Source organism: Crocuta crocuta, unplaced genomic scaffold (genome assembly GCF_008692635.1).
Source record: "Crocuta crocuta isolate KB4526 unplaced genomic scaffold, BGI_CrCroc_1.0 scaffold477, whole genome shotgun sequence".
In the NCBI taxonomy this organism is placed as follows: domain Eukaryota; kingdom Metazoa; phylum Chordata; class Mammalia; order Carnivora; family Hyaenidae; genus Crocuta; species Crocuta crocuta.
The window spans coordinates 961,631-975,272 of NW_027530193.1; the positions used below are offsets into that span (position 1 = coordinate 961,631).

Here is a 13,642-nt window from a genome sequence, read left to right on the forward strand (position 1 = left end):
ACAACTTATTGATTACCCAGTTCCACGAGACACCTGGTGACCTAAGCCATTTTTTTCTCACCACATAATTCATATGCCACTAGTAGCTTATGGATAAGTGCCCCCAGGAGTAGGAGTCTACCTCAGCCCCTTAAGTGACAACTTAGGGCTGGCATTCCAACAAGCGTTTGGAATTGTATGGCTGACCCGTGTCAATTGGTATGCCAGCAAGTATTTAACAACTAGCGCTTCAAAATAAACAATAACAAAAAATTTTTTTTTGCCAGTTTCCATGGTGTAAGTACTCCCACCATGTCTGATTCCAGGCCATCAACTCAATGGCACTCAACAGAGTTGAGAAGAAAGTGTGCAGTTGACCCTCATGAGCTAGAGCTGGCCAGCTCTAGCATACCACTGTGCAAGGTGGAATTTCTCCAAGAACAGGGTAGGCAAAGAGAGAAAGGCAGGCAAAAAATATGGGTTCAGCTCAAGTCTAGCCACTGCCTAATTCCAAAGAGACTTGTCGCAGCCTGAGGCAAGGCGGTGGGGGACTTGTACATCCAGTTAGTTGGTCATTGGGTACAGGCTGACTTCCGGGGCACAAATTCGCAGGCATTTCCTGTCAAGGCAGTTCCATTGGCTGAGGGGAATTCTCAGAAGGGGGTAGCCATGAGCTGTGAGCAACCAACTCTCATGGCAGTTAGGAGATGAGGGCACCAGCCTGGTGAAGGGCACCCAGTGTCATTTACTATGTAGTGAAAACAATATTGATGATAACTTTTATGGTGAAGATGATGGAGATGGAAATACTACAAGTGGTAGATGTGGTGGTGCTGCTGCTGCTTCTGGCAACACTGTGGTTGGCTGGGTTGTTGGTGGCGGTATTGACGGCAGCTGGCGGTGATGGTGGTAACTGGGGGTCATGGTGATGGCAGAATTCTGAGGGTGACAACAAATATGACAAAGGTGCTGGTTATTGGAGGGACCAAGGATACCCAAATCCTTACTTCTTCAAATTTGGTCTCTTTCTTTTATGCTTTGTATTTCTACAGTGCCCTGGGGAACAAAACTACTCAGAATTTCATCTTGTTGAGATTGGTGAATGAAAACATGACTGAGAAAGTCGAAATGCATTCATTTCACCAGTGCTGTCCTGCCGGGTGTGTGTTTTGTTTTAACAATGCACACATTCTCCAGGGCTGTGTTTTTATTCTGTTTGCCACTCTGTGTCATGGGTGATTCACTGGGAAATGTAGGGGCGTGGTGACTTTAGACTTCTTAACCCATCAAACCTATCAGCAGTGCGTAACACGCCAACATTATGCCGGGAAGTCCTGGAGATTGCTAGAATGAATCTATCCTGCACTCAACGTGGGATTGTTGTTCTCAGTGAAAGAGCCTCGCTTGTGAGGACGAGGGCAGAGTGACTGAAGTGAGTAAGCAGGTCAGCGTGCTGGTGGGGAGTGTGTCAGGGGAAGAGTCTGCAGAGTGGACGTCCTTTTATCTGCCGCAAGCATCTGTCCAGATTTCTCTTCCTTCTCCTCCCTCCCCGGAGGGAGGCAGTGAGGAAGCAGGGGTGCTCACTTTCCACTTCAAGCACCTATCACATTATATTTGCAACAAAATAGCTCCCTCCATAAGAGGTATTCTGGGGCAAATGCAGAGTTCATTCACTCATTCCATAAATATGTACTTAGCATCAGCTACAAGCCATGCACTCTGCTAGGTACTGGGGATAGAACATTTGGAGGGGGTGGGGGACACAAAGCTTATGTTCTAGTAGATTTGAATGTGACTCATCCTCATTACACACAGATGAGGAAATTGAAACTTAAGAGGCTAATTGGTTTGGCCAAATGTCAGAGCTAAGATCTTAACTAAGGTCAGCCAGCTCCCCAAACCCATCCCCTTGACCAATTGTCTACTACCTGCAATGGGATTTTTTTTTTTTTTTTTTTTTGCCACCCAACACCCCTTGCTGTTCTTCTAGTACTTGAACCCTCTGGTAGCTTCCGGAAAACCACTTTTTTCTTTTTCTTTTTCAGATTTTTAAAAAATTAATTTGTGTAAGCAATAAATTTATTTATACCTGCCATGGGGCTTGAACTCACAACCTCAAGGTCAAGAGCTGCACACTCCACCAACTGAGGCAGTCAGGAGCCCCAGGAAAACCACTTTTTCCAACACCATCTAGAAAGATGGTCAGTCAAGGCATCCTGCCCTCTGGAATTGTGGGGTGGGTGCATTATCCAAGCGATGTCATCCCAGTGCTGGGTTCTGCCATCCAGACCACCTGGAACTATGGTTCCCTTTGTTCAAGTTGGTGTTTCAGCTTTGCCGGAAATTCTGAGAGTCATCCTGTGTTCTCCCCCCACACTATTTGTTTTCTCCAGCTACACAGAGTCCATTTCTGTTGCATGCAACCAAATACTCAGACTGACACATGGTCACTCCAGTCTCTGAGCCTCAGAGTGGACCTCAATCAAGTCTTGTCACCTGCTAACTAGGAGGTATAAGACTCACCTTGCAGGAGGTGGGAGGGAAGATCCTGTTTCCTTGAGCCAGGCCTTGCCAGCATCCCTGTTTTCTAGCACCTTCTTCAGGCTCCCAGGAAAAGCGTCCCCATTCTTTGCTGGGGCTGCCAGACACGCTGAAGCTGCACACTCAGCAAAAGCCAGGAAGGAGACAGAGCTATATTTGTGCTTCCCTGAGAACACACTCACGCAGCCTCCTGCGCTCTGGCTGGCCGAGGACAGTGTAATTAACAGACACTTCTTCAGAGCATGGATTGAACAGGTGATGGCTCAGCAAGTTCAGAATCACAGCCATGGCCAATTTCTCTTCCCCCAGGTCTATTTTTGAGTCACCACAGGTGCTTATTAAGGCCACATGTCAGGCCTACAGGGCAGAGGAGAGACTCTTCTCAGAGAACTTGTCAGTTAGGGTTGTATGAACTTGACGGAACAGAAATCTGACCACATAAAGCTTTATTTTTCTCATGTGACAAGGAGTCTAGGCAATCCAGGCTGCTAGAGAGGACTGATTACAAAGAAGTTTCTTCAGTCTCCCTGCTCTGCCATCCTTAGCAGGTGGCACTACCCTCATAGTCACAAGATGGCTGCTCCACTCCCAGAAACCTCACCTACATTCCAGGCAAGGATAAAAACAAAGGGAATAAGGAAAAGGCTTGTGCTTGCTGATTTCCCCCACCTGTTAGTGCGAAGAAGATAGATTCCCAAGAAGCCCCACCCAAATGTCCACTTACATCTCATTGGTCAGAACTGGGTCAGGGGACCACCTGTAGCTGCAAGGGAGTGTGGGCAGGTATTTTTAACTGGGCACATGTTACTCGAACAAAATTAGGATTCTGTTACGAAGTAAAAAGGATAGACCAGACATTGGTTTGGCATCTAGTGTCTGTCACAGAGGTGAGATGGGGAGTAGATGGTTGTGAGGAAAGTCTCCAAAGGGCTGAGTCAGAGGTTCTCAGAAACACAAGAGATGGACCAGGTTCCAGAGCCCTCAAGCGGGAAGCCAGAGAGAGCCACCAACGTCACTATGATGTACAGAGAAAACCGGGCACCACATAAACTTGTTCTGTAAGGACAGTGTTGACCTCCGAAATGTGGAAGGTACAGGTGCTTATCAAACAGTCCTGGTTTTAAGTCACAGCTCTGCCTGATACGCAGTGACCTTGGGCAAGTCACTCTCAGTTTTCTCAACCATAAAATGGGGGTGATACCTTGCACAGTTTTTGTGTGGCTCCAATGAGACCATATGTATAAACTGCATTGTAGGCATGTGACACATGGGAGTTATTATTGATCTAATTCCCTCATTTTCCAAACAGTGAAAATGGAACCCAAAGAGGGGAGGCAAGATGACCTACGTCACACAGCCAGACAGAGGTGGTGCTGAGACCGGGGCCCCGCCTTGGGACTTCCAACCTGGGGTGTGTTCCATTTCACCGTCGCCTCTACCTGTTAAAAAATTATTAACTTTCACCAAAGTGTAGAATTAGGCCTACGGAATGGAATAAAGTAACTGGTTCAGATTTTTTTTTAATTAAAAAAAATGAACAAAGTATGTTCAGATGCTTCAGATGCCAACAGCCAAGCAGAAACGGAACAGACATCCTGATACACCGCTTCCGGAGAGTTCTAGTATTCATTATTTCTATTGTGATCAGTATTTATTGAACACACTAACCACGGGTGACATAAAGCTGAAGTCCCTCCCCAATAGCCAGAGCTAACATTCAGTGGGCGCTGCATTAGCTTCCTACCGCGGCTAGAGCACATTAACATAAGCTCCCATACAGTCACTCATCTCTCTGTTCCTTTAGCTCATGTTCCACTGAGTTTTGACAGAGATTTCCTCGGACACCAGGAACTAAAAACCAAACAAACAAGGGGCGCCTTGGGTGGCTTGGTCAGTTAAGTGTCCGACTCTAGATTTAGGCTCAGGTCATGATCTCATAGTTAATGGGTTCGAGCCCTGCGTCGGGCTCCACACTGATAACACGGAACCTGCTTGGAATCCTCTCTCCTCTCTCTCTCTCTCTCTCTCTCTGTCCCTCCCTAGCTGGTGCTCTCTCTCTCTCTCTCAAAATAAATAAATAAACTTTAAAAACAAAACAAAACACACCTCTCAGAAGTGGTCGCCGCCACAGAGGAAGGGGGTGGGCACAATGGGTGAAGGGAACCGGGGAGTACAGGCTTCCAGTCATGGAATGAATAAGTCACAGGGATGAAAAGCACAGCATAGGGAACAGAGTCAATGGTATTGTAAGAGAGTTGCATGGGAGTAGATGGTAGCTACGCTGTGAGCACAGCATAATGTATAGAGAGGGTGAATCACTACGTTGCACACCTGAAGCTAATACAACATCATATATCAACTATACTTGAATCTCTCTCTCTCTCCCTCTCTCACACACACACACGCACGCACACACACACACACACGCCCCACTCAGTATTTGCAGACTGCCTCTCTGCTGGGGTGTTCCTTCAACACTCAGCCGGGCTGTTCACAACTCTGCCTCAGACGGCACCCCTGTTTGCACTGAGCTGTTTTCAAGTTGCTTTTTCCTTCATTCCACAGTCACTTGGTTGCTATAAACCTTGACGGTTTTCCAGAGTTCTGACAAAGTTAGTTCTGACAGTTTCTGCTTGCTTTTTCAATGTTTCTCTGGAGGAGCTCCGAGCGCCTCATCTGAGCAGTAGCTCCTCGATGGCTCTAACAGAAACGTTACAGACTGGGTGGCTTATGATAAACAACAGGAATTTCTTTCTTACCCTCCTGGAGGCTGGAAGTCCAAGATCAGGGTGCTGGCACGGTCAGGTTCTGGTGAGGACCCCCTCCCAGGCTGCAGACTGCCAGCTCCTTGTTGTACCCTCACAAGGCGGAGAGCAGGTAGAGGAAGCACAGCTCTCTGGTGACTCTTGTTAAGGACACTAATCCCATTAAAGGGCTTCCTGCTTGTGACCTCATCGAATCTTCCTGAAGGCTCCAGCTCCTAATGCCATCATATTGGTAGGGGATGGGAGAGGTTTCAACACATGAGTTTGGGGGAAGATACAGACATTCAGTCCATAACATGACTACTCCGCCATTTTGTTTTTTTAGAGGCTTCCCTGGTGATTCTAATGAGTAGCCAAGGTTGACATCCACTACTCTAGAATCAGAACCTTGACATCACTGCTTTCAACAGGCTTCTCAGGTGATTCTGATGTAGCCCTGCCAAGCTTTGGGATCCTGCAGATTAAATCAACTCTGGGACTGACCTCAGGAAGCCCACTTTGTCTCATCTTCCTCCAGTTCCAGGAAGCCAGACAGGATGAAGAGGTCAGACTTTGTGTGGATGGCTTTCCATCTGTCCACCGCAGCACGTGGTGCCCACGGAGGGCTGTATTTGGAATTAATGAGAAGAACTGCTCCCATTTGCTTCCCAAAGGAATCAGAATGCAGATAAAGAAAGGAGCCCAGGATGTGCCAGATTCCTGCCTCCAAGAGTGACAGTTCAGTTGAAGTTTCTCAGCGGATCTCTGTTGGGACTTGGCATATGGGTCACCTACACCTGAGCTAGACTCCCCCGAAATCACTAAGATTTTGGGTCACAAGCTTTTAGGTGAGTGCAGCTTGGAGGATGAAGCTCTCTCAGCCCAGGTGAACTCCAGGGATCCCCCCTCACAGACATGAAGTCCTTGAAGAGTAAGTCATTCTGGATGACCAAGAGATTTCTTTCTCTCTCACCACATGTGATCACGCACCAGGCTTTAACTGCGTCTCAGTGACCTTAACTTACTGGTGAAAACAATTACCCCCCCTCAATTCTTGTTATTACCATAGAAGATAAACACAGGGTAAAAAATACAATAATAATAATAAATGTGTAGTAAAAAATAAAACAACAATAAATGTGTACTTTGATTCTGGTTTTGTTAAAAATTATGTCTATCTCTTTCATTTTATTTTACATTTATTTATTTAGAGAGCAAGTGATCGTGCATGAGTAGGGGAGGGGCAGAAAGAGGGAGAGAGAGAGAATCACAAGCAGACTCTGCGTTGTCAGCTTGGAGCCAACTTGGGGCTGGATCCCACAAACCGGGAGGTTATGACCTGAGTGAAACCAAAAGTCGGATGCTGAATGGACTGAGCCACCCAGGCTCCCCTAAAATTACGTATACATCTTTATACATATACTGATGTTTATATATTTGCGTGGATTTATATGTATTTTATGTGTGTACACACACAATGCTGCCTACAACAATGTTCACCAAATAGGTAGTGGGGTTGGAGGTGATTTTTGTTGTCTTCTTTGTACTTTTCTCTTTGTTTATGAGGTGCGCGTACTATATTTAGGACAGAAAACTGAACTCTTGGGTCAAGGGGGCTGATTATGTCTATTCATCCCTCCTCCCTCCAAATACTCCACTGAAATGACACAATGAATACTGTAAATACTAATGAAAGCTATCAAAATAACAATAATTACTCTTAGAATTATGAGGTTTAAACTCTGGTGCATAGTGCTTGCTGATTAGTATCTCCATTCCCCATCCCTCCTAAAGAGAACCCTCCCCGTGCCCTGGACCCCTCTGCAGTCAGGTGGAGACTGTGGACCTTTCCTCACCATAATATCTTTAAACGAATAAACTTCTATGCACAGGACTACAAAGGAAATCATTTATATCAAAACACAGTTATCAAAATATTTAAAAAACAAATCTGTCATAGAGTGACATATGTGCTTCTATATTAGAAGATTTAGCAGTGTGTCTAATGACTACCATCATTTCAAAGTCGTGACGAGCATAAACAATTTTATGAAATGACTCCAACAATAGCTTTATGATAGCAAAATCAATATCTGGTTTCTATTGGTGATGAAGTCACCGGAATTGCTAATACTACTACTAGTTTGTTGCTTGTGTTTGTAAGTGAAGGAAATGCTACCTTGAACTCAGTGAAAATAAGGACCATTTTTCTCATCCGGCATCATAGACCTCCAAATTTAACAAAATATGTGTTCCCGTAGATCTTTGCTTAGATCTGTTCATCTGTTTCTTTGGTCTCTTTCACATTTACATTGTTCCTCAAATGTACGAGGGCCCCTGGCTGTCTGCTCATATGGGAGGGTGGGACCTAGACTAAAGTTTATCAGATGCTCTGTGATTGACAGGAGGTCTATCCACACAGCCAATTCAGTATGACTTTTAGGAAGCCCCCAACCCATCTTTAGGTTCTTCCTCTTGAGCTGGTCAAATTCCCCAGAGATGGTTCTTGTAGCTTCTTTTTAGGAGAGTGTAATTCTCCCTGCCAACATTCTGGAATCTAGGTCAGGAAAGCAGCCTGTAAGGAAAAGGCTGGGTGGGGTATGCCAACCTTCCGTATGGAAACTTTCACTTAATCCCCCTGCTTTCCCACTGATGCCCAATCTTCCACTACACGTGGTGTTTCCCAACCCAGATGCCCTGCTGTCATAGTCGACCACTGGGCCATCCAACACAGCGGCTTCTGCCAGCTATTCAGATTTAAATTAATTAAGATAAAAAAATAAATTTCAGGTCCTCAGTTGTACCCAGTACCCACGTGGAGCTAGTGGCCAGCTACCGTATCAGATGGTGGTACGTGACATTTCTGTCATCACAGAATGGTCCATTGAACGGTGCTGTTCTAGAACAGGAGTTGGCTTTTCTTTTTTCTGTAAAGGGCCGGATAGTAAATATTTTTGGCTTTGCACGCCATATGGCCTCCTTCGCACCTACTTAACTATGTCATTGTAGCGCGAGGGCAGCAGTAGACAATACACGGGACCTGCATTGGAACGCATGGCCGTGCTCCCACAGAACTTTATTTATGCACACTGAAATCTGACTTTCATATCATTTTCACGTGTCACACAGAATGTTATTCTTGTTTTGATTTTTTCTAGCCATTTGCAAATATAGGACTATTCTCAGGACAGGCTGTACCGAAACAGGCAGCAGGCTAGATTTGGCCCGTGGACCATGCTTTGCGGACCTCTGTCTGCATGTGTTGCCTTAAAAGAATATTCCTGTACTGACGGGGCGCCTGGGTGGCTCAGTCAGTTAAGCGTCTGGCTTCGGCTCAGGTCATGATCTCACCATTCCCGAGTTTAAGCCCTGCGTCAGGCTCTGGGCTGACAGCTCAGAGCCTGGAGCTGTTTCAGATTCTGTCTCCCTCTCTGTCTCTGCCCCTCCCCTGCTCATGCTGTCTGTCTCTCTCAAAAATAAATCAACATAAAAAAATTCCTGTACTGTTATTTTCACAGGTTCAAGGAGGAAGCAGAGGCTAAGGTGTACAGTCTTTTTAACCTAGAGGGTTTTTTTTACCTGTTCAGGGCCTGTCTTCTCCCAGGGCCTTAGAACCTGTGAGCATAGAGCCCCGTCTCTCTCACTCACTATTCTCCACCTAGTGTCCGGTACAATATTTGACATGCAGTAGGCTCTTCATCAGTAGAACTGGATGATCAAATGCTCACCAAGCCACCTTCTTTGTACAATTTGGCTTTTCACCTAGATCTGCCTTCAGGAAAGAATGTGCTGGCCATGCTGACGAGATGATTCCAGTCTTCTTAGCAATTATATTTCTTGTTATCAGTGAATACGTTGACATTCTGATTTTCCACGTCAGTCCCATGCGCTTGGTAAATGTAATCCCCCTCGGAGAGAAGACATCAGCTTCTAAGCCTGTGTAGACTCAAACAAATCTTGGTTACAGAAGTGTAAGTCTCAATTGAATTTGATAAGAAGACTTGTAAAGAGAGGGGAAGTAATCGGGTAGACATAAGTACTGGGAGGTTTTAAATGCAGGGCTGAAGCTGCCTTCTCAGCAAGATAAAGGGGAGAAGGTTGCAGAATGTTAACACTTCCCAGACCATAAGAGGACAATATGCCAAGGGCATTGTCAGAAACCAAGTGCATAGCGCAACAGCCACAGGTTAGATTAAAACTATACTGTATCCCACACTCCTAGAAGATAACAGGAGAAAACCTTGGGTCTGGTGATGGCTTTTTATTTTTAATGTTTATTTATTTCTGATGGAGAGAGAGCACGAGCAGGAGAGGGGCAGAGAGAGAGGGAGACAGAGGCTCTGAAGTGGGCTTTGCTCTGATAATAATAGTGAGCCCGACGCGGGACTCAAACCCAAGAACCGTGAGATCATGACCTGAGCTGAAGTCGGTCGCTCAACTGACAGCCACCCAGGCACCCCTGGTGATGGCTTTTTAAATGTTTATTTATTTATTTTGAGAGACAGAGACAGAGACAGTGTCTGTGCGTAAGTGCCCAGGGAGGAGGAGAGAGAGAGGGAGAGAGAGAATCCCAGGCAGGCTCTGAGCTATCAGTGGAGAGCCTGATGCAGGGCTCAATCCCACAAACCATGAGATTAGGACCTGAGCTGAAATCAGAAGTCAGATGCTTTAACCCACTAAGCCACCCAGGCATTATTTTTCTATGTTTATTTATTTATTTTGAGAGAGAGAGGGATGATGCCTTTTTAGATAGAACACCAATGGCACAATTCAGGAAGTAAATCACTGATTAGCTGGACTTCATTAAAATTTAAAACTGCTCTGCAAAAGACAATGTGAAGAGAATGAGAAGGAGAAAATACTTGCAAAAGACATACTTGATAAAGACTGGGATCCAAGATACACAAAGAACTTATAAAACTGAGCAATAAGAAAACCAATCAATTAAGAAATAAATCAAAGACCCTACTAGACACGTCACCAAAGATGATATATAGGGGGCGCCTGGGCGGTTCTGTCAGTTGATGGTCTGACTCTTGATTTTGGCTCAGGGTTGTAGGATCGAACCCTGTGTGGGGCTCCGTGCTGAGTGTGGGGGCTGCTTGAGATTCTCTCTCTCTGCCCCTCTCTCCTGATTGCACTCTTTCTCTCTCTCTTAAAAAAATAGAGATGATATATACATGGCAAGTAAGCATGTGAAGATATGTTTCACATCATACATCATTAGGGAAATGCAAAATAAATGCAATGAGACACCATCACTCAACCCTGAGGAGGCTCAAACTCCAGAATTTTGACAACACCAGATGTTGGTGAGGACATGTAACGTCAGGAATTCTCATTTGTTGTCAAAAAAAGTGTCTGGAAAAAATGTCCCTCTTCCTCTTCAGTGGCTTTTCACCTCCCAGTCTGCCTGACATCAGATCCCATGACCACAAGTTGTCTGGTTAATTGACTATATCATCTACTTTTGTGCCCTATCTTGCCAGAAGTGAGATAAATATGTGAGAGTGATTTGGGCCACAATGGGCCGTGTAGACTTCACAAACACATACTAGGCACCTGTAATCCAGCACATTCTTTCACTTATGTCTTTACTCCCAATTTACAGCTGAGGAAACTGAACCGGAACCTCAAGAGGACAAATCCTTAGGGGTGCCTGGGTGGCTCAGTCAGTTAAGCATCTGACTTTGGCTCAGGTCACAATCTCACAGTTCCTGAGTTCAAGCCCCGCATCAGGCTCTGTGCTGACAGCTCAGAGCCTGGACCCTGCTTCAGATTCTGTGTCTCTCTCTCTCTTTCTGTCCCTCCCTTGCTTGTTCTCTTTCCTTCTCAATAATAAATAGACATTAAAAGTTAAAAAACACACACACACACACACACAAAAGGAACTAACAGTGGTAGAACAGAAGAATGTGTAACCTCTGGGGGAAAAGGGGTGGGGGTGGGGGTCGGGAAGAGCACAGGGGGCCGACGACTTCTGAGAAGAATCTATTTCTTGATTCGGTGTTGTTTACTGACAGTGATAATTCATCCATTTATACTCTGATGATTCGTGCTTTTGTTTCTGTTTGATACACTTACATAAAAATTAAAATGTCTCCTATATTATTGCTAAAGTGAAAACTGATAGATGGTGTAAAGTCAAAGTTGAGGAAAGTCCTCCCAGCATAGAACAAAAAGACAGAGATGGAAAAGACAGAGAGAAAACATGAGAAAAAAGTTAAGAGACTCAATCAGACACAACACGTTTTAAAGATTTAGAAAAGTTTTTTATCAGTTGAAAATATATTCACCTATGAAGAAAAAAGCTCAGACCAGTGTCAGATTTCTCATCAGAAGTCAAAAGCCAGGGGCATGTGGGTGGCTCAGTCGGTTAAGCGTCCAACTTCAGCTCCAGTCATGATCTCACCCTCAATGAGTTTGAGCCCCACATCGGGCTCTATGCTGACAGCTCAGAGCCTGGAGCCTGCTTTGAATTCTGTGTCTCCCTCTCTCTATACCCCTTCCCTGCTCATGCTCTCTCAAAAATAAACACATTAAAAAAATTTTTTTTAACAAAGTCAAAAGCCAGATGTCCACAATGCAGTATCTTGAAAGTTCTGAAAGAGATTTTTAACCCAGAATTCTATTCACAGCCGAACAAAATCAAGTAAGAGGGTAAATAAAGACATTTTCAGACTTGCCAGGACAGAGAAAGTTTGTTTTTTTTTTGGAATCTTTGTTTAAAGTATGGAGAAAACATTAAAGTTATGCCTGCATTTGCAGGACAGACTATAATAATGTTAACTGCATAAGTTAGTATGTGCTTATCTCTGCTGCTGTAACAAATAACCGCCAAGAGGCGCCCAGGTGTCTCAGTCGGTTGAGCGTCCGACTTCGGCTCAGGTCATGATCTCGCAGTTCATGGGTTCGAGCCCTGCATTGGGCTCTGTGCTGACAGCTAGCTCAGAGCCTGGAGACTGTTTCGGATTCTGTGTGTCCCTCTCCCTCTGACCTTCCCCTGTTCATGCTGCCTCTCTCCCTCTCAGAAATAAACAAAACATTAAAAAATTAAAAAAAAAAACAACCACCAAATCCTCAGAGGCTTAGGACAACAAAGACTCACATCTCACTCATACTACATGTTGACTGTATACAAGTAAGGGTGCTCTGCTCTCCCAGGACTCAGACTAATGGGGGCTCTTCCATGTGGCAGGTGTGGCGGCCGGCAGAAGACCGTGTGTGTCTGCGTATGGGCTGGGAAACTCACACAGCCGGTAAGTGCTCCAGCCTAGCGTAACAAAGGTCTCACTCCCTCCCACAAGCCACTGGCCAGCGCTAGTCACGTGGCTACACTCAACTAAAAGGGGGTGGGGAACTTTTTTTTTTATTATTTATTTCAATAGAGAGAGAGAGACAGCGTGAGCAGGGGAGGGTCAGAGAGAGAGGGAGTCACAGACTGAAACAGGCTCCAGGCTCTGAGCTGGCAGTCAGCACAGAGCCCGACGCGGGGCCCGAACCCACGGACCGCGAGATCATGACTTAAGCGAAAGTCGGACGCTTAACCGACTAAGCCACCCAGGCGCCCCAAGGGAACTTTTGAAATCAACCAGGCTGACAAAAGGTGGAAAACAGAAGCAGGGAGGAAAGATGCAGAGAAAAGTACTGCGCGTGCCTTCATCTTAGAAAGTGAAGTATCAACTCTGGGAAACAGTATGGAGATTCCTCAAAAAGCTAAAAATAGAACTACTTTACAACCAAGCAATTGCATTACTCGGTATTTATCCAAAGGATACAAGACTACTGATTTGAAGGGGCACATGCACCCCAATGTTTATAGCAATGCTATCAACAATAGCCAAATTATGGAAAGAGCCCAAATGTCCATCAATGAATGAATGGATAAAGAAGATGTGGTGTGTGTGTGTGTATATATATATATATGTTATATATATATGTAGCGCACACACAGGTCTATATATACATGTATACATATATACATACAGTGGAATAATACTCAGCAATCAAAAAGAGTGAAATCTTGTCATTTGTAACAATGTGGATAGAACTAGAATGTATTAAGCGCAATAAGTCAATCGGAGAAAGACAAATATCATATGATTTCACTCATATATGGAACTTAAGAAACAAAACAGATGAGCATAGGGGAAGGGAAGGAAAAATAAGATAAAAAACAGAGAGGGAGGCAAACCATAAGAGACTTTTTACAATTTAATTTATTTATTTTGACAGAGACAGAGAGAGCATGAGTGAGAGAGGGGCAGAGAGAGAGAGAGAGAATCCCAAATAGGCTCTGCACTGTCAGTGTGGAGCCTAATGCAGGGCTCGAACCCAAGAAACCATGAGATCATGCCCCGAGCTGAAACCAAGAGTCA

At 44.9% G+C, this 13,642-nt stretch overlaps 1 protein-coding gene and 1 long non-coding RNA gene across 2 annotated transcripts in view; one reads left to right on the top strand and one right to left on the bottom strand.

Annotated features, from left to right (window-relative positions):
• STK4 (serine/threonine kinase 4) overlaps positions 1–13,642 on the top strand; it is a 336,256-nt gene that overhangs the window by 149,071 nt on the left and 173,543 nt on the right. The window lies entirely within an intron of this gene.
• LOC144232413 (uncharacterized) lies at positions 2,981–5,604 on the bottom strand. The gene is made up of 3 exons (XR_013335384.1): positions 5,280–5,604; positions 3,869–3,959; positions 2,981–3,121 (listed from the first exon to the last, which is right to left on the bottom strand). It is a non-coding gene; the product is annotated as an uncharacterized LOC144232413 (long non-coding RNA).